The sequence below is a fragment of the Helianthus annuus genome, chromosome 7 (genome assembly GCF_002127325.2).
Source record: "Helianthus annuus cultivar XRQ/B chromosome 7, HanXRQr2.0-SUNRISE, whole genome shotgun sequence".
Taxonomy (NCBI): domain Eukaryota; kingdom Viridiplantae; phylum Streptophyta; class Magnoliopsida; order Asterales; family Asteraceae; genus Helianthus; species Helianthus annuus.
In genome coordinates, this window is record NC_035439.2 from 80,327,366 (window position 1) to 80,347,994 (window position 20,629).

Consider the following 20,629-nt stretch of genomic DNA (forward strand, 5'->3'; position numbering starts at 1 on the left):
ATGTCATCACTCTCTCGTGTTGCGTCGATGTGCTACCAGGACTCTGATTCGGAACATAAGGATATACCACTAAATCACCCACACCCTCGGGTAAAAACAATGCTCAGTGCATTGCAGAGTTGGGATCCAAAAGCTGAAAAGACGTCCTCCTGTTCTCTCTTTCACGAACACAGCACCCTGCTGTGCTAGAGAGATTTAAGCAGCGCGACCTTCGAAAATCCCGTGATTTATCTGCGATAGTATCAAGTGAGACAAAGAAATTGTTGTATCCACGAAGGACTCTTTGATGTCGATCAGTTTCCAACCAAGACGGATCTTAGCGAGATCCATGTGCATCCCCACTTCGCTGATTCTATATCCAAAAGATACCTCTCTAACCCAGAAATCATTTTTAACGAGACTTTGAGCGGTGAGGCTCCTCCCTCAGAAGTTCTAAAAATAAGATATAAATGCCACCCATGGCTCTCCATTCTCGTGGTCAGGATTCAGAATGTTGTCAACAAATGCGGTCGATTCATGTGATCCCTAAGGCTGCTGGTGTGTTGGTCAACTCAATGATCATGGTGCATAACGTTGAAATGGTTGCATTACATTCGACATGCTGTTCTAAGAGTATTCTCCTCTTGGACTACCATCAGATGATGGTTCGTTCACTAGCCAATCCTTGAGTGGAAGCTTGTTCCTCACAAATGGGTCGACAGGTTTTCAATACGTGGTCGAGGCAAACGGTTCTTAATTGTCACCCTATTAAGTTCTCGATAATCAGTACACATATGAAAAGGCTTCTCTTCATGGGTATAACGAGGGCTCCTTAAAGCGAAAACTCATGTCCGACAGTCTCAGTAGTTGGTTAAACAGCTCCTGCAACCTTCCTAACAGTTGTAGAGATGATCCTGGAAGTTCCTCGGGCAGTACATGGAGGGTAATCACGAACAGCTGGTGGATCCTCGATCCTCTTTTTCCTAACCCTACGTCTATAACAGTTGCCACATAGCGGGGTAATTCCTCTGTAGACACTCCTGGCTATGAATGCTGACATACACTAACTATTGCGCCACCCTGACGCGTTGGAACCGTTAACAATCGTCCACGAAGGAGAGGGATACGTAGAATTGTCTCCTCACGGGGTACATCTATCGAGAATATTAGAAGAAGGGTCGATGTCGAACACTTGTCCCACAAGGTCGTGCTTGCATCCCAGTGATCATATGAGGTTTCCACTGTCTTGGCATCAGCCGGTTCCACAACATGTTCGAATTTTGAGGAGCATCGTGGGTCAAACGGAATAAGACGAAACGGGTTGCTACTCATACTAGCTACCATGTAGTTAAAGTCCTGACGCCGCCCGCGCCAATTCTAAATGCCCTTCCAAGAGCATCATTCCTGGTGTTGCTGTTTTCATTACAAGGATTCCAATTACTGTCGTTATTCCTTTGTTCGTTGACCCCTTAATTTAACTACGGCCAATCCATGTTGTAGGCATCTTTATTTCCTTACTGAAAGTTAGGGTTACGAGCACCTTGTTGTCGTTGTGACTGCTACCCCCAATGTCGTTGCTCGAAACGAAGCCCTACGATTCTTCACCATCATAGTTCATCTTTTCACATCCTGAGCCACATCCTAAAGTGCTACTCACTGTGCTGGCAATTACGCATACCACACTAAGGTCAATTATCATCACTTATGCCTCGATTGATTCGTAAGAGTTGACTCCCATGGGTCGCTGACAAGGGTTAAGGATTTGATTGAAGCCAATTCGCTGGTGCTATTTGCCGGTAATCAGGGTCGTCAAAGTACTGAGGCCGGTAAAGTGTTACGCTCATCCTCCTGTCCATCGATGTCGCAAGTTGCTTGAGTTATACACGGTCTGTTATGAGAATATTACAGAAGTGATCACACTTCAGAATCTGAGGCGTCAATATGTTAAGTTCCAGCAAGCGATGAAAGGTATCGATCAATCATTCGACGCTGCGACATCCAACACATGGACGTTCGTATAGGCAACTAACATTCTACACGGTTTGCTGAGTTCAGATGGGTGTTCAGGTAACACTCGATAGCATCGAGTTTCGAAAGGATCCAGAGATAAATGATAGGTTTGCGTTTGAGTTTGAGTAGGGGACAATTACTGCTATGGCCCCTATAGGTTTGTTATGTTTCTCATTGATCAAGTGACGGAACGGAACCCCTTTTCCACTTGTTAAGCCTCACTGGGATTCACATGCACCCCACAGTATTATTATGTGTGCACCCATAATAATATTGTGATTTGCATGCTCATCTCAGCTCCTCTTAACTCATGTCAAATGGTTCCTCCAACTCGAGTAGCAAACGAAGAGTATCACGAAGCGTAAGTCATGAAGGTTTAGGGAAATACCACCCTATCAGTCACATAACATATGCCAGTATACATGAATTCATACTGTTGTGCTAAACGTGCAATCACTTGCAATATCATATGTAGGTGTTCAATAGTTATGCAGTACAATGAGTATACGAGAGGCGAACCTTGCAATCTGGAGCTGAGTGTCATGGTCATATTCACGTCTTCAGAACTGTTTGGTTATAGTCTGGTTTTACAAAAACATTCCCCCCTTTTTTAAACCAAGTTCACTATAGGCAATGGCTTTGATACCAATCTGTCACACCCCCAAAATACCACATGCGGAAAACCCCCGCGAGGCGTGTGACGCACCCAGGATCTTAGCCACCAATCACATTGAACTCATGGGTATATTTAAATAAAACTTTCATTTATTAACAGTAAGTGTTACAACGTTACAATATTTCATAGTTTACAGCGGAAGCATATTTCTTTCGTTAAGAGTTTATAAACCACATGTAAAAGCCCTTTGTTTTGTGTTGCGTTTCCATGTAACTCGACCCATGACCACTCCAGCTTCCCAGACAGCAAGTTCCAATGATATGCACCTAAAGACCTGCAAGGCATGTAACAACGAGTCAACAACAAAGTTGAGCGAGTTCACAGTTGGGTGTTCGTTTTAAGTTGTTTCATAAACATAGTTTTTGTTTAGCTGGCTTACTTGCCGTGGGGGTTACCCCATAGTTGAAAATATGTTTAACCAGTTCCTTCTTTCCCAAACCATGTCCATAATCAGTTGGGGCTTCCCCATGTGAACCACTAGACCTGTTTACCATATCGACTACTAATTGAAATAAGTTGGTGCCCTAGTCAATGTCTATCATCATTGACGTGCCATAGTCCATTAGTCTACGCCCGTCCTCTGCGGCACGGTGTGAGGCTTGTCAAACCTAATAGGGCTATTTAATTAATGACTCGCTCGCCATTGGCCTCGGCGATTAAGTCGATACAAAATGAGGGACTTATTGATAGAGAGTTTTGGTCTAGTATCCGTGTTATCACCCTTCAGTAAAGAGGGTATGTACGTGTTGTCACCCTTCAATAAAGAGGGTGTGTGCGTGTTCCAAACCAGGAGATCACGCAGTTTCAGTTTAAATCCTTTACCCATTCCCAACCCTTGGGAATCCCATGCCTTGTAGGAAGTGTGAACTCACCTCGGTTTGCTCGGTATGCTTAATTACTTGTGCACAACAATTCAATCAAAGCCTATAGTATGCACGTATACACAATCAGTTTATGTTTGTAACGACTCACATGAAATCCAACATCACAAGGTGTGCTTGGCAACCATTATCGAGTAACACACAAACAGTTCATCAATCCACACAAGATTCCAAGTTTACATGTATACTCCATAACCATGTTTACCAGTTAAGTGTACTGAGTGTAAAAGCTAAATCATGTTATGCGATCAAATGTAACCATCATTAATAGTGAATAACAAAACTTCGTTTCTAATATAATTCACAATCATAGCATGTACGCACAATAATGAGCACCGATTAACATATAACAGTTATATTACTTCCTCATATTCTCAGTTATTCTAACAAAGTTATCCATTAACAGACTTGATAAGCTTAACTAAGTTAACAGATTTAACAGAGTTACAAGATTTAACAGAGTTTCTAGGTTTAACAAAGTTACTGTGCCACAGCATTTAGCGAAATCACATATGGCGAAAACTCTTTTTGGCGAAATCCCCTAGGCGACGAAATCCCTTGGGCGACGAAATCCCAAAGGGATTTCGTCGTGACAGTGTCTTCATCGGGTAGTGATTTCGTCGGGTGAGGGTTTTCGTCGTGGCCATGGCTTTCGTCGAAGATCTGACAGGCGGTTGTCATCTCCTTCGTTTCTTTGCAACAGTTATTAGATTTCTAATGTAAATCACAGATCACACATCACATAGTGCAGTTACATTCAAGCAATCAGTTTCATAACAAAGACTATTCTGCTTTAACCGGCTAGTCACACCGTTAACACAATGATTACTGTTATAACATGTAACCCTAATTCATCAACATCCTAATCCGTTCGTTAATCACAGAAGTTAACTCCACTATTTTTAGGTAAACACTAGACATCCAATATATAACCTCATTCATAACAAATTCATGATCATCAATTGAATCGGGTAGTCAAACAACCACAAACAAATCCGCAGATTTCAATCATTAAGGTGAATACATACTAACCGAATTACGAGATGAAAAGTAGTGTACGAAACCCAAAGAGAAGAAGGCTTCAATCTCGAGAGAGGGGCTGCCGTCATGCTTCTAGGGTTTGTGACTTTGTGTGCATGTGAGGGAATCATAGGGCAACGACCACATGAAATCCGTGTATGGGTGGGTTCGGATGTGGGCCGAGGAATGGAACTGGGCCGAATGCCCATCTCGTTTTCGCCGGCCCGCCTCCTGGCGAAAACACTAAGGTGTTTTCGTCCAGGAGTGTTTCCGTCAAGGGAAAGGGTGTTTTCGTGGGGTAGGGTATTCGGCAAGGGGGGGTGTTTTCGGGTGTAGGTGTTTTTGACACACAGGCTAGGGGCGAAATCCCCTTGGTTTTCATCATGACATTAAAATATGTATATATATATGTATATATTAATAGCACATCAATTAATTCATAAAGTTCATGCGTAACCTTTAACCAATTAACACTAATTAGCAATACACAATCAAGTAATCGGGTGCACATAAAAGAACACAACGAGTTAAGAGAACTTAGTTGTGAGGTAAGATCTTAAGAGCTCGGGTTGTCACATTGTTGGTAACCAATCAACTTTGAAAACCGGTCAAACTTTGGATCAAGCTACTTGGTTATACGACTCTGATCAACTCTCTCTTTAAGCTGCTTCATTTGATCCCTCACTAAAACAAGTTGATCAAGGTCGGAAATCAAATTGCTAATCAAATTCTCCCATGTGTAGATGATTTCACGAGCAATATGTTTAGCCTTGTGTTGCTCATCCTTATCACCCACCTTTACATCGAACGTCGCGTTTAATTCATTCGGGACCACATCCTTTGTCCATCTCTTCATAAAATATTTGTTTGGTATTTCTTTAACACCAAACATCTTGAAAAGAAAATAGATGTGTTTACATAGCAGCCCATACTGCTCAAAACGCAAACAGCTACGTTGTGCAGTTACATCATTTTCAAGATTCTTGAACCACACCTAAGAAAACCAAAAAAAAAATTATATTAAAAATTAAAATCGCATGTGTAAATAACAATCTCCCATGTCTAAAAAATCATTTAATTGTATTAATTTAAAATCTCATGCGAACATCAAAATCGCATATTGCAAAATCATGTTCTGAATGTAATTCGCATGTAGGTTTTCAAAATCGCATGTTTTAAATATATATGCTATAATACCTCTAATAACCCATCTCCATGAGCTTTAAAGTCTTTCAACAATATCCTGATCTATGGAACCTTGATTTTGGTGTCCATCGGCAGACATCCGGTAATAGTTCCATATATCTCTATTTGCTGATCAAAGAATATAGACCTGGTGTATATCTTAGCAGCATCTTTTTTCAAAGTAGTTTGGCTCCAATCATTAGGCTAAGTATATCTTGAAATATGATCATTCTTCTGCAATTGAACCTTTGGACATCCATTGCACCGTTAAAATGATTCATAAACTCTACAAGAGTGAGTTGTGAATTTGCCACCTGGCAAGAAAAATGATTCTCGCTCTCTGATCTCGAAGTTGTTCGCATGAGACCAGACATGGGCTCATGTCAGTAAAAAGCCGGAATCCACATGTATCTCATCGAAAACATATCATCAATCCATTTGTTTTCAGTGAGACTGTACTCAATCATCACCAACTTCCACTATCTCTCGAATTCTTTAGGCTCAATGGAATCAGTCCATACAATATCGCACATCCTCCTTTTAAACTCATCATTATTGCACAACTCGTGTCCAACCTATACCGATAAATGCTTTTTATATCAGCCTATAACAAAATCTATATTATAAAAAAAAACGCTAACGAAAGACAATATAGCATGCTATACCTTATCTGCCACTTTTTTCATTATGTGCCACATGCACAATCTGTGTCTACTGGTAGAAAAAACCTCCTCAATAGACTGTTTCATAGCAGGGTCTTGGTCCGTCACTACAACCTTTGGCTGCTGACCAAATGACTTTACGAATGAATTCAGAAGCCATTTATAGGATTCAATGCTCTTCGATGCTAATAACCCAGCTCCAAGGGTTACATTTCGACAGTGGTTGTCAATCCCAGTGAACGGAACAAACACCATCTTGTACCTGAACAAACACATGCGAAATACACGTTGTAACATGCGAAAATAGACAAAAATATCACATGCGAAAATATACAGTATAACATGCGATATATTCAACACCTACTCTTCAATGTATATTAACATGCGATATTGCAAAGTTTAGTAAATCATATAACATGCGAAAATAAATAAAAACCATTTTATGTAACACTTACCTGTTTGTCTTGAAAGTTGCATCAAACGATATCATATCCCCGAACTCTATAAAGTTACGCTTGCATAACCCATCGGCCCAGAACAAACCAGTTAACCGTTTGTCGTCATCAACAGAATATTCAAACGAATAATCAACTAAATACTGTTTTTTGTCGGTCAACCTATTAATCACCATGTCGACGTCATATTCTCCTATATAGTTGTTAATTCGATTCCTAAAATTTTTGTGATCGTCAACCGTGGCGCCAACATTCTCGAAACCACCGTAACGTTTCCTCATTATATGGAAAGCTTTGACAGGACCAAGGTTTAAAGTCCCTAGTTCCCATATCATCTCCTCCTAGACATCTAACAATTGTCTGTACGCTGGCAGCATATGAATATCATGTGGACATACCAACTTATGATTATGGCCATCAACAAATCTCTTTATTGTATATAATCTACCATACACCGTGCAAATCATAAGTTGAGCTTTGCATCCAGTTCTAATGGGCCCCCTGTTCCTTGATTTGAATGGCTTTTTTGACTTCGAATAACGATCGTCAATACACAATGGCTTATGTCCCTCTTTAGAACAAACAAAATACTTAGTTTTGATTATACCACCACTGTGTACTTCACCACCTTTCCGAGTAGAAAAACCAGCTAACTTAGCATATGATTGGTAAAACGCATATGCTTGTTCAATAGAGGTAAATTGCATTCCAACCACAGGTGTAGCTGATGCTTGAACCTCCCAAGTGTAACCTTTTCATCTGCATAAATCAAATCAAAAAAAAAGAAAAACACATGCGAATTATCGGACTCCTTACATGCGATACATTAATAACTGCATAATTTCATCATAAGAACAACAACACGTGCGAATTGTATGAACCATTACATGCGAAAATGATGATTTTGATAAATATGTTTTATACATGCGACTTATTATATCATAACATGCGAAAATCAGTATTTAGAATACACATCACATGCGAATTGCAAGACTCATAACATGCAAACTTATAAATGTTGCTTTCATATCAAATATACTCAACATTCAAACTTCAAAAACAGATACAACAATGCAAAATCGTTGCTATGATTAAACAAAACAAGTCTACGAACAATTTAAAGATCTGAATTAACATAATTACCATTAGAACACTCATTTACACAACTTGTAGTTGCATTTCGATTTGGATTTGCAGGTTCCGGATTTAAAACATCCTCAATCGAAACTCTCTGATATGCAGATAATTGAGCATGATCACCGATCGGTCGCGCTTCTTCAAAATCAACATCTGTGTTTCGTTCGGTGCTGCTCTGTGGATCCATCGAAAAAAACAATTGAATCAAACCCTAACGCAGAAGAACAAAAACTGCAATTTGAGAATTATGAAAAATTTGAAACTGATTCGAATAATAATTACTGGGATATTAGTGTAACGAACTTCTTGCTGATTGAATGAAGAGACGAATTTGCCCTCAGATGATTGAATTAATTGTCTGATTTAACCTTATCAGAGAAAAACGAATCAGGACACGTGTATGGCTAATAAAGTCGCGTATGTAATGTACGATTAGGGGATTTGTATCCTACACTTTGCCTATATATATATATATATATATATATATATATATATATATATATATATAAGAAAAACAAATAAAAGAAACGGACCATTCGAAACATTTTACAAATCCTAAAGATTGAATTGTAAAAATACATTCCTTTGAAAACACTCCAAAATAGTTGCGATATATTGGGCAAGAATCTAACTAGCTTAACAAGTTTGATCCATTTTTAAGAGCATATATAGAAATCTATAGAGAGAAACATAGGCCTGTAAACGAACCGAACGTTCATGAACTGTTCATGAACTTGTTCGGCGCGAAGTTCATTTATGTTAGTATATTTAATAAACGAACGAACACGAACAAAAAATTTGTTCGTTTAATTAAGTTTAATTAAATGAACGAACATGAACACACCTTGTGTTCGTTCATTTATGTTCGTGAACATTCTTTTATGTTCGTTCATTTATGTTCGTGAACGTTCGTTTATGTTCGTTTAAATCTTAATAAATACATAAATAGTTATATTTATATAAATATTAGGTTTTGTAACTAGTTATATAAATATAACTAACTAGTATATCTATGAACCCTTATTTAGATGTGTTTTCGGATGAAATGTAATATATTAGACTTGTTTCTTCAATCATGTTAATTTATGTTTATTCAAAGTAAATTTTTTTTATGTTCGTTTGTGTTCGTGAACTGTTCATTTAGGCTTTAAACGAACGAACATAAACGAACACGAACATGTGTAGGACATGGGTCACAATTTTATAATAAAATTATATAAATAAATATAAAAAATTGTAAAGATACTCTCTTTACATAATTTTGGGAAATTGTAGTACATGAACCGTGTACAAATTCAAACGAAAATAAATATGAAGTACAACATATTTAATAAAACAATCGATTCAAACTAATATCTTCAAAGGATAAAGTCTTCAACTTGATCTTTAACGGTGTCTACTTGTTTGGTTCGTTATCTTTTCAGTCCGTTGTGTAGGCTTCAACGAGGTCTTGAACCACGTCTTCTTGTACAATAATTTCCTACAAAAAGAACAAACAAATATTGACTGTTGTGGCTGAGGCACGTGTTCAACACGCTTCCCTTAAAACAGATTTCGCGCCTCTACTAAAGACGACGCGTCTGTCTCCCAGGGTACAACAGCCGAAGCAGTTTGTACTGCCGGAGAAGGCCACGCGCCCGAGGTTACATTGGATAAAAACATAGTGTTAGACCTTTTGGAAATTAAGAATAGAATTGTAGTTGAATCATGTAGAGAAACTTATCTCTATATGTTCCCAACATATGGGTCATCAAGTACTTCTTCTTCAAGAACTCTTCATGCATAACTTTATGTCTACTACTTGTATTCTTACTCTTGTAGTTTTATATCTACAACTCATCAACTAGAGACTATTCAAGTTCCTAACTGAAAAATAGTTAAGTCTCAGAATTTATTCTTATTGAATTTTGTATTCAATATAGACTATTCAAGTTCTTAACTGAAAAATGATTAATTTATTCATATTGAATTGGGTATTCAATAGAAACTGATTTTTCGAATTCAAGTGGGTGGTTATATACAAAGCTTGGTGCTTTGTTTTATAGACACGAGAGTCTGAAACTCGTATGGTTCATACAACAAACACTAACGAATTTCCGAATTTTGGATCTCTACGCACTCTTGTTTCAGGTATTGTTTCAGGTGCTAGGCTAATCCCGGCAGTACAATCTGCTTAGGCTGTTGTACCCTGGGAAACAGACGGGTTCACCTGGGTGGCCCGAAATCTGTTTTAAGGGAAGCGTGATCTTCACGTGCCTCAGTCACCATTGGTTTTCGTTTTATTCCTTATTTTTTCCTTGTAATTTGTTCTTAGTTTAATTTAAATTTCTTGTATTGTAATTCTTTCAGTTTACGTCTGTTCTTCTTTATGTAGTGTAATCAGAATGGTTATTAATAAAATTTACTATTTTATTTATTTTGTGAACGGTGTCCTACAAGCTTAAAACAGATTTTTAAAAACCGTTCACTGTTTTAAAAATTTTTTATAAACAGTTTGTTTTGTTCATTAGCAAACTTTTGTAGTGTGTATTGGTTTTCTGTAAACCAATCTGTTTCTGCTATAAACTGATTGAATTTATATTCTTGTTTCAGAAATGGCTACTGTCGCAGCAACCACATCAACCACCGTTGGATCCACATCCACTACCATGGGACCATTAGTTGGTACCCAAGCGGCTCAAGCAGTTGCTAACCATGCTGAAAAACCAGAGAAGTTTACTGGTTTGAACTTTAAGAGATGGCAACAAAAGATGTTGTTCTATCTGACCACTCTAAACCTTGCGAGGTTTTTGACAGAGTCTCCTCCTGTTCTCGCAGAAGGGACATCTGATGTCCAATCTGTGAATGCTATTGATGCTTGGAAACACTCTGAGTACCTATGCCGCAACTATGTGTTGAATGGCCTATCAGACGCCTTGTATAACGTGTATCTCAAGGTTCCAACTGCCAAAGAGTTATGGGAGTCATTGGAACGGAAATACAAGACTGAGGATGCGGGTACTAAAAAGTATGTTGTGGCTAGGTTTTTGGACTATAAAATGATTGATTCAAAAACAGTGATAAGTCAAGTCCAAGAACTGCAGATTATTCTTAGTGATATTTTGTCAGAAGGGATGAATCTGAGTGAAACATTCCAAGTGGCAGCAATTGTTGAAAAATTGCCTCCTAGTTGGGTGGACTTCAAGAATTACCTTAAGCATAAGCGAAAGGAAATGACTATCGAAGACCTTGTGGTTCGTCTTCGTATTGAAGAAGACAACAGAATAGCACACAAAGGAGGTCAAGTTGAAGCTTCTGCAAAAGCGAACCTTGTGGAACATGGTCAATCCTCAAGGGGTCACAAGGGTAACAAAGGCCACAAGTTCAATGGAAAAGGGAAGAACAAAGGTGTTGACCTTGGGCCAAAGAAAGGTGGTGTGAAGAAGAAGGCTGGTCCCTTTAAAGGGAAGTGTTACAACTGTGGTCAAACTGGTCACCGTGCTGACCAATGCAAAGAGCCTAAACGTGACGCGGCTCTTATGGTTGATGATGATGGTATGCCATTAGTGGCCATGATTTCAGACCTCACTGCCATGGCGGAGGAGGTAAATTTGGTGGGTAACGAGCCAAAAGGGTGGTGGGTTGATACTGGGGCAACCCGCCATGTATGCCCAGACAGGACCCTCTTTAATACGTTTAAGGAGGTGGCAGGTGAAAAGTTGTACATGGGAAATGCTGCTACAGCTGATATCAAGGGAGAAGGTGATGTGATCTTGAAGTGGACTTCTGGGAAAGAGCTCACTTTGAAGAATGTGCTTTATGTTCCAGACCTGCGCAAGAGTCTTGTGTCGGGTTGGATGCTTAATAAGCATGGTTTTCGTTTGGTTTTTGAGAGTGATAAGTTTGTTTTGACTAAGCGGGGTATGTTTGTTGGTAAGGGCTATGCCCAAAATGGCATGTTTAAACTAAATGTAATGGCTGTTAAGAAAAACATGAATAAAAGTGCTAGTACTTCTGCTTACTTGGTTGAGTCTCCTAATGTTTGGCATGGACGTCTTGGTCATGTAAATTTTAATTCGATGCGTCGTTTAATTAAATTAGATTACATACCAACCTTTGCTATTGACTCTAAAACAAAATGTAAAACTTGTGTTGAAGCCAAACAAACAAGATCATCCTTCAAATCAGTTGAAAGAATAACTGAACCCCTTGATCTGATTCACACTGATGTGTGTGACTTAAAATCAATTCCCACCAGAGGTGGTAATAAATATTTTATTACCTTTATCGATGACAATACAAGATATTGTTATGTTTACTTACTTAAGAGTAAGGATGAAGCAATTGACAAGTTTATCTTGTTTAAAGCTGAAGTTGAGAATCAACTCAACAAGAAAATAAAACGTGTGAGAAGTGATAGAGGGGGTGAATATGTTTCACCATTTGGGGAATTATGTGCAAAAAGTGGCATAATACATGAGTGTACCCCTCCTTATACACCCCAATCAAATGGCATCGCGGAGCGAAAGAATCGTACACTAAAAGAAATGATGAATGCCATGTTGATAAGTTCTGGGGTGAGCCAGGACATGTGGGGGGAGGCCATTTTGTCGGCTAATTTTTTGTTAAATAAAATACCTTTCAAGAATAAGGACATAACACCTCATGAGTTGTGGTGGGGACAGAAATCATCCTATAAATACTTGAAAGTGTGGGGGTGCCTGGCTAAGGTGATTGTTACACCCCCCAAGGCACTTAGAATAGGGCCAAAAACTGTTGATTGTATTTTCATTGGATATGCCAACAATGGTACCTCACATCGTTTTCTTGTATATGAATCCAAGAATCCTGATGTGCACAAGGACTCTATCATAGAGACAAGGCCAGGAAATGTGACATACTTTGAAGAAGAGTTTCCAATGTTAGTACAAACTCGTGCGAGTTCTTCAACAACCAATCATGCAAGTTCATCAACAATGGTTGATGAGACTGTTCGAGAGGAAACTCAAGAACAATTAGAGGTTGAAGAGGGTGAGCCAAGAAGAAGTAAAAGGCAAAGGACTGAGAAATCCTTTGGGCCTGACTTTCTTACATTCATGGTTGAGAGTGAGCCTCAAACCTATCGAGAAGCAGTTACCTCTTCAGATGGACCTCAATGGAAAGAAGCCATCAAGAGTGAAATTGATTCTATCTTGCAGAATCATACTTGGGAGCTAGTAGATCTTCCACCAGGGTGCAAGCCACTTGGATATCGATGGATATTCAAGAAAAAGATGAAAGCTGATGGCTCTGTCGACAAATACAAGGCAAGGCTTGTGATCAAAGGGTTTAGACAAAAGGAAGGTCTTGACTATTTTGACACATACTCGCCTGTGACCAGAATAACCTCAATTAGATTTGTGCTTGCAATTGCAGCTTTGAGAAATTTGGAAATACATCAAATGGATGTAAAAACTGCATTTCTCAATGGGGAATTAGAGGAAGAGATTTACATGGAGCAACCAGAGGGTTTTTCTGCTCCTGGCCAAGAGGGCAAAGTGTGTAAACTCGTCAAGTCATTATATGGCTTGAAGCAAGCTCCAAAACAGTGGCATCAAAAATTTGACCAAGTTATGCTTAACAGTGGTTTCAAAATAAATGAATGCGACAAATGTGTCTATGTGAAAGACACTTCTAAGGGTTATGTGATTTTATGCCTTTATGTAGATGATATGCTTATCATTGGGAGTGATGATAAGATGATCAGATCTACTAAAGACATGTTGAAAGCGAGATTTGACATGAAAGATATGGGTCTAGCTGATGTGATTCTTGGAGTAAAGATCATTAGAACCCAAACTGGTTTGGTGCTAAGTCAATCTCATTATGTGGATAAGATTCTTGAGAAGTTCAATCCTGGGGACACGAGTGTAGCTCAAACTCCAATTGATACCTCTCAACATTTGTCAAAAAATAGAGGCGAGAGTGTTGCTCAATTGGAATACTCAAGGATCATTGGCAGTCTTATGTATCTCATGTCATGTACTCGACCAGACTTAGCATATGCTATGAGTAGGCTGAGTAGATATACTAGTAATCCTAGTTCAGATCACTGGAAGGGTATGACAAGATTGTTAAGGTATTTGAGATACACGAGAAATTATGGACTGCATTATGGCCAAAATCCAGCTGTTGTGGAAGGATTCAGTGATGCCAACTGGATATCTGATACAAAAGATTCTAGATCTACAAGTGGTTATGTGTTTACCCTTGGAGGAGCGGCTATATCTTGGAAGTCGTCCAAACAAACTCTTATAGCTAGATCCACGATGGAATCTGAGTTTAGCGCGTTAGATAAAGCTGGAGAAGAGGCAGAATGGTTGCGTCAATTCTTGGAATATGTTCCAAGATGGCCTAAGCCTTTGACTGCTATTTGCATACATTGTGATTGCCAATCAGCTATTGGTAGAGCTCAAAGTGCAATGTATAATGGCAGATCAAGGCACATGCGACGTAGGCATAACACGATACGACAACTACTCTCAACTGGAGTTATCACGATTGACTATGTGAGGTCAAAGGATAACATTGCGGATCCGCTTACAAAAGGCTTAAGCAGAGAGGTAGTACATAAGTCGTCGATGGGAATGGGTCTAAAGCCCTTGGAGTAAATTTGTACAACGGAAAACCTATCCTAGAAGATTGGAGATCCCATGATCTAGGCTCAATAGGACCACCTAACTGTACGAACTGAGATCACTGTGGGGGAGAACCTCAACATACAAAGGGAGTTACAAACTTCCTAGTCCATTCCTAATTAAATCAGTGATATAAAGAGAGGTTAAGCATATGGCTTTTAATGATTTGTAAATCACCTATGTTAGAGAGAAGTGGGGTCGCTTCAAATGGAATTGGGGGCACAATTCCTAGAGCTCTCGCAGAACCAGGATGGTGTTCCATGACCATAACGGACACAACTATGAGGGGTTAGCCAGACCAGGAAGAGTAATGTGTGATGTGTAATAACGTCTACGTAAAAAGGGGTTGGTTCAAGGACATCGCGTCTACTAACCACTAGGAGACTAAGTATATGTCACAAAGGAGGGTTCAAAGGGAAACCTACCTATCCTGCATTACTTAACCGCTGAAATTTTATCATGACACTTGAGTGTATGGGACGATCTCCATTCATGTGGGGGATTGTTGGAAATTTTATAAATAATATTATATTAATTGTTAATATAATGATTATTTAATAATTAAGCCAAGATGAATGAGAGATCTTGTGCATTAAGTTTTGTGTGTTGGAACCATAAACATGTGGGAAATTGAGTTTGTCCCACATAGGTGGAGAGATAAATCTTTTGTGAATTTATAATTAGAATTCTCTACACGAATGTATTCTTGTATGACAACTCACACCCAGTGGTAGCCAGGAGGGTGCGAAGCACCCGACCCGCGCCCGCGCCCGGGCACGGGCACGGGACCGGGACCGGGACCGGGACGAGGGCGATGGGCGCAATGTGGCGCTTTGATGGCGCACTTTGCACTTCACGCTCGCATCGCCGCGAGCCGCTTGGAGCCGCCTTTAGTATTTTTTAGATATGTCTTGGCTTGTGGTCAACTAGAGACTATTCAAGTTCCTAACTGAAAAATAGTTAAGTCTCAGAATTTATTCTTATTGAATTTTGTATTCAATATAGACTATTCAAGTTCTTAACTGAAAAATGATTAATTTATTCATATTGAATTGGGTATTCAATAGAAACTGATTTTTCGAATTCAAGTGGGTGGTTATATACAAAGCTTGGTGCTTTGTTTTATAGACACGAGAGTCTGAAACTCGTATGGTTCATACAACAAACACTAACGAATTTCCGAATTTTGGATCTCTACGCACTCTTGTTTCAGGTATTGTTTCAGGTGCTAGGCTAATCCCGGCAGTACAATCTGCTTAGGCTGTTGTACCCTGGGAAACAGACGGGTTCACCTGGGTGGCCCGAAATCTGTTTTAAGGGAAGCGTGATCTTCACGTGCCTCAGTCACCATTGGTTTTCGTTTTATTCCTTATTTTTTCCTTGTAATTTGTTCTTAGTTTAATTTAAATTTCTTGTATTGTAATTCTTTCAGTTTACGTCTGTTCTTCTTTATGTAGTGTAATCAGAATGGTTATTAATAAAATTTACTATTTTATTTATTTTGTGAACGGTGTCCTACTGCATAATGGAGATGTGTTTGCCTTATATAATAAATGTATCATTCTAAGGCAAATATTATAACCAGATTCAGGTGGCCACTGAGGTTATAGTCTTAGAAGTTGACAATAGGCAATGTTAACTTTCGAGTTACGAACACGTCATGACAATTGATCTCAATTGCAAAGTTATCTTCAGTGACTTGTCAAAGACAAATATAATGTTATGGATCCAACAACCTGAGGTTCTATTAGAGATCAAGTTGTGGAATGAGACTAAAGCTCATGGAAAAAGGGTGTGTGAAGGAAACCTACCTTAGTTGACTGGAGATCCCAAGATCTAAGTTCAATAGGACAACGAATTCATATGCCTAAGGGCGGTCACTATGGGGGCATAGCTGATATGCATAAGCTAGTATATATGGTTATATATACTCCCTAAACGATAAAAGGGTGTTTAATTACATCATAGTTCATTCCTATAAAATTTAGTGACAAATTGTGAGGCTAAGCATAATATGTGGTAAATGATTTTGCATAATCATGATAACCACGATGCTTTTAATGATTTAAGGAGAATCACCTATGTTAGAGAGAAGTGGGGTCGCTTCGAATGGAATTGGGGGCACAATTCCTAGAGCTCTCGCAGAACCAGGAAAGTGTTCCACGACCATTATTGGACACGACTATGAGGGGATGACCCGGCTAAGGAGAGTATTGTGTGAAGTATATTGTCGTCTACACAAATGGGGGTTTGTTCAAGGACATCGTGTCTACAAACCGCTAGGAGGCTAAGTATGCTTCACAACGGAAAGTTCAAAGGGACACCTACTTATCCGGCAATACTCAACTGTCGAGGTTCCATTGGAAACTTTATGTGTTTTGATCAATCTTCATTCATGTGGGGGATTGTTGGAAATTTAGATATTATGAATGGATATTAATTTAGTGAGATTATAATTTAATGAAATTATAATTATTTACTAGATTATTCATATGAAACGTAAACTCTTAAGTAGAGATTTTATGTCAATTTATTAGTGTTTATTAGAGTTTATGTCTCTAATAAATCTCTAATTAAGTAGTAGACTCTTCATATGTAACATAAACTCTTAAGTAGAGTTTTTATGTCAACTTATTAGTTTTTATTAGAGTTTATGTCTCTAATAAATCTCTAATTAAGTGAGACTTGTCTCTACCCATGTCTTTTGTATTAAAAGTAGGCTATGTTCCTAACTTGATGAGTTGATATATATAAAACTACAAGAGTAAGAATACAAGTAGTAGATATAAAGTTATGCATGAAGAGTTCTTGAAGAAGAAGTACTTGACCCATATGTTGGGAACATATAGAGATAAGTTTCTCTATATGATTCAACTACAATTCTATTCTTAATTTCCAAAAGGTCTAACACGATGATTTTATCCGATGTAACCTCGGGCGCGTGGCCTTCTCCGGCAGTACAAACTGCTTCGGCTGTTGTACCATGGGAGACAGACGTGTCGTCTTTAGTAAAGGCGCGAAATCTGTTTTAAGGGAAGCTTGTTGAACACGTGCCTCAGCCACAACCGTCAATATTTGTTTGTTCTTTTTGTAGGAAATTATTGTACAAGAAGACGTGGTTCAAGACCTCGTTGAAGCCTACACAACGGACTGAAAAGACAACGAACCATACAAGTAGACACCGTTAAAGATCAAGTTGAAGACTTTATCTTTTGAAGATATTGGTTTGAATCGATTGTTTTATTAAATATGTTGTAGTTCATATTTATTTTTCGTTTGAATTTGTACACGGTTCATGTACTAGAATTTCCCAAAATTATGTAAAGAGAGTATCTTTACAATTTTTTATATTTATTTATATAATTTTTATTATAAAATTGTGACCCATGTCCTACAAACTTAAAACAGATTTCGTGAGATTTTGGCTACAATCTTAAAACCTTATTTATAAGGATTTTGGGTTCACGAAAAAATTTATAATAAAAAAAATATTTTTAGAGATTAGGATCTTATAATATTTTTTTTTGGGGAAATATGTTAGTAGTACAACTTGTTGTATTTGGATTTATTGAGATTGAGATACAATCTTAAATCGTATACCGTGGTACAAAACGAACAGTTTTGGTTCAAACGTTTGGTTTTGAAACGATTTTGGAAATCGTTAATTTTTCTAACTTTGTGTTAGATGGGTTTAATAGTGTAAACCATACGTTTTTTGTAAACGTTAATTTCTCTAACGTGTGCGTTAGACCGGCTTTATTTTTATAAGCAATACGTTTTTTTGTAAACGTTTCATGTTCTAACATGCTTGTTAGAAATGATCATATTATTTATATAATATGATTTTAAAAAAAAATGAGTGTTAAAAATAAGTTTATTTTATATAAACTAATAAGCCTTATAATGATTTTTGTAATCATTTATTTCTACACGAGCGTGTTAGAATTGGGTTATTTATACAAACTAATAAGTTTTATGACGGTTTTTGTAATCGTTTTATGACGGTTTTCGTAATCGTTTATTTCTAACGAGCTTGTTATAATTTATTTATTGATAAGCTTTATAACAATTTTTGGATTTTTTTTATTTCCAACAAAAATGTTAGAAACTGTTTATAAAACTGTTAAATTTGAAAATGATTTTTGTAATCATTTATATTCTAACATGTGTGTTAGAAACATTCATGGAAAGTGTTAGTTTGGACAATTTTTTAATTGTTTATTTTCTAACGTGTGTGTTGGAAATGGCTTATTTATTTAAACCATACATGTGTTTATAGCAGGTCGAATTAACATTTTGTGGAAATGTTAATATTTCTAACGTGCGCGTTAGAATTTCTTTCATTTTAACATGATTGTTAAAAATGGTTAAATACAAATGCTTTGAAATGTTTTATGTAATCATTTGATATAAGTAATTTGTTGTAGCATTGATTTTAATGAATATAAACACTTATTTTATTCTTTGTATGGTTTAGAAACAAAAGGTCATACATTGAAGTTGATGTTTGATTGGCTTCAAGATTCAAATCACCATAAAGTGATGGTGTAGTTGTGTGGGATTTATCACCAATCTTAATTTGTGATTTCTAAATCCATTTGAGTGAAATTTTAATTACTAATTAAACTCTTCATATGGTGAAACTCTTGAGTAGAGTTTTAATGATGGCATTGATGAGTTTTATTAGAGTTTAAATATATAATTATTGAGACTCTTAACTCTTCTTATGGTGAAACTCTTGAGTAGAGTTTTAATGATGACATTTGATGAGTTTTATTAGAGTTTAAGTCTATAATTATTAAGACTCTTAACTCTTCATATGTGAAACTCTTGAGTAGAGTTTTATTGATGACATTTGATGAGTTTTAATGATGACATGTAATGCCTTAATTTGGTCATGTTTTATATATATAAAATGACTTAAATTTCTAACACATGTGTTAGAAAATGTGTATCACGAATACAAGGTTAGAAATTGTTCATAATGAACATAAATGTTTTATGTAAACATTTAATTACCTATATGTGCATTAAAAATGATGAGAAATTGTTTATTTTATAAACTATATCTTTGGAAAACGTTTTATGTAAACGTTCGATTCTATAATGTGCTTATTATAACATTTTTTTTTATCTAACATGCTTGTTAAAAAATGTTATTTGGTGAAAAACAACTTGGTGTTGTTGTGAACAAATTTAATTATTCAAGTTTACTGCTTAAATGTAGTATTTGTAACAACTTGGTGTTGTTTTAAGCATAATTGTCCAAGTTTAAAGTTTCAAGATGAAATGGGGAACTTGTACTTACAAGTGCATGGAGTCTTATTTAGGGAGTACCTTAAGACATGCCATGGGACGATATTGTTGAGAAGATTTCAGTCAGATTATAAAGTGTTGAAGATAAAAGCACTTTGTTATTTGATGTCTACATATTGTCTATGCTTCCGTTTAAATTTCAAAAGTGATTGACATTTATGATTTAGTTTCCAATGTATTTTATTGTTTTGTGTTCAATATCTTCGGATAACACATGCAATTTTTTACAAAGAAATAAATCACTAATGTTTGTGACGTATAAATTATTTTTGTGAAAATAATTATAACCCCAATTATACATTGTTTAACAGAATATGGTTTTAAACGGATAGTACATGAAAATTCTTGGACATAAACAACTTAAGAGTTGTTGCACTGACTAAATGTCAAAGACGAGACATCAAATGTGTAACCACATCATGAGAGAATAATGAAAGAACGTACTAAGTGTATTGAGATGAAATACACAAACGAGATTCATGTCGACATACTTCGTTAGGAGTCATTGGAAAATTCATAAGTGTGAATAATAAATCTTGCGAGATTTGTTCCAAGTGATCTACATGTAGATGCGTCTACCACTTGATTATTGTTAGAACTATATGAAGATTTTACCTTTATTTGGGAGAGCATCCTAAATATACATATCTCC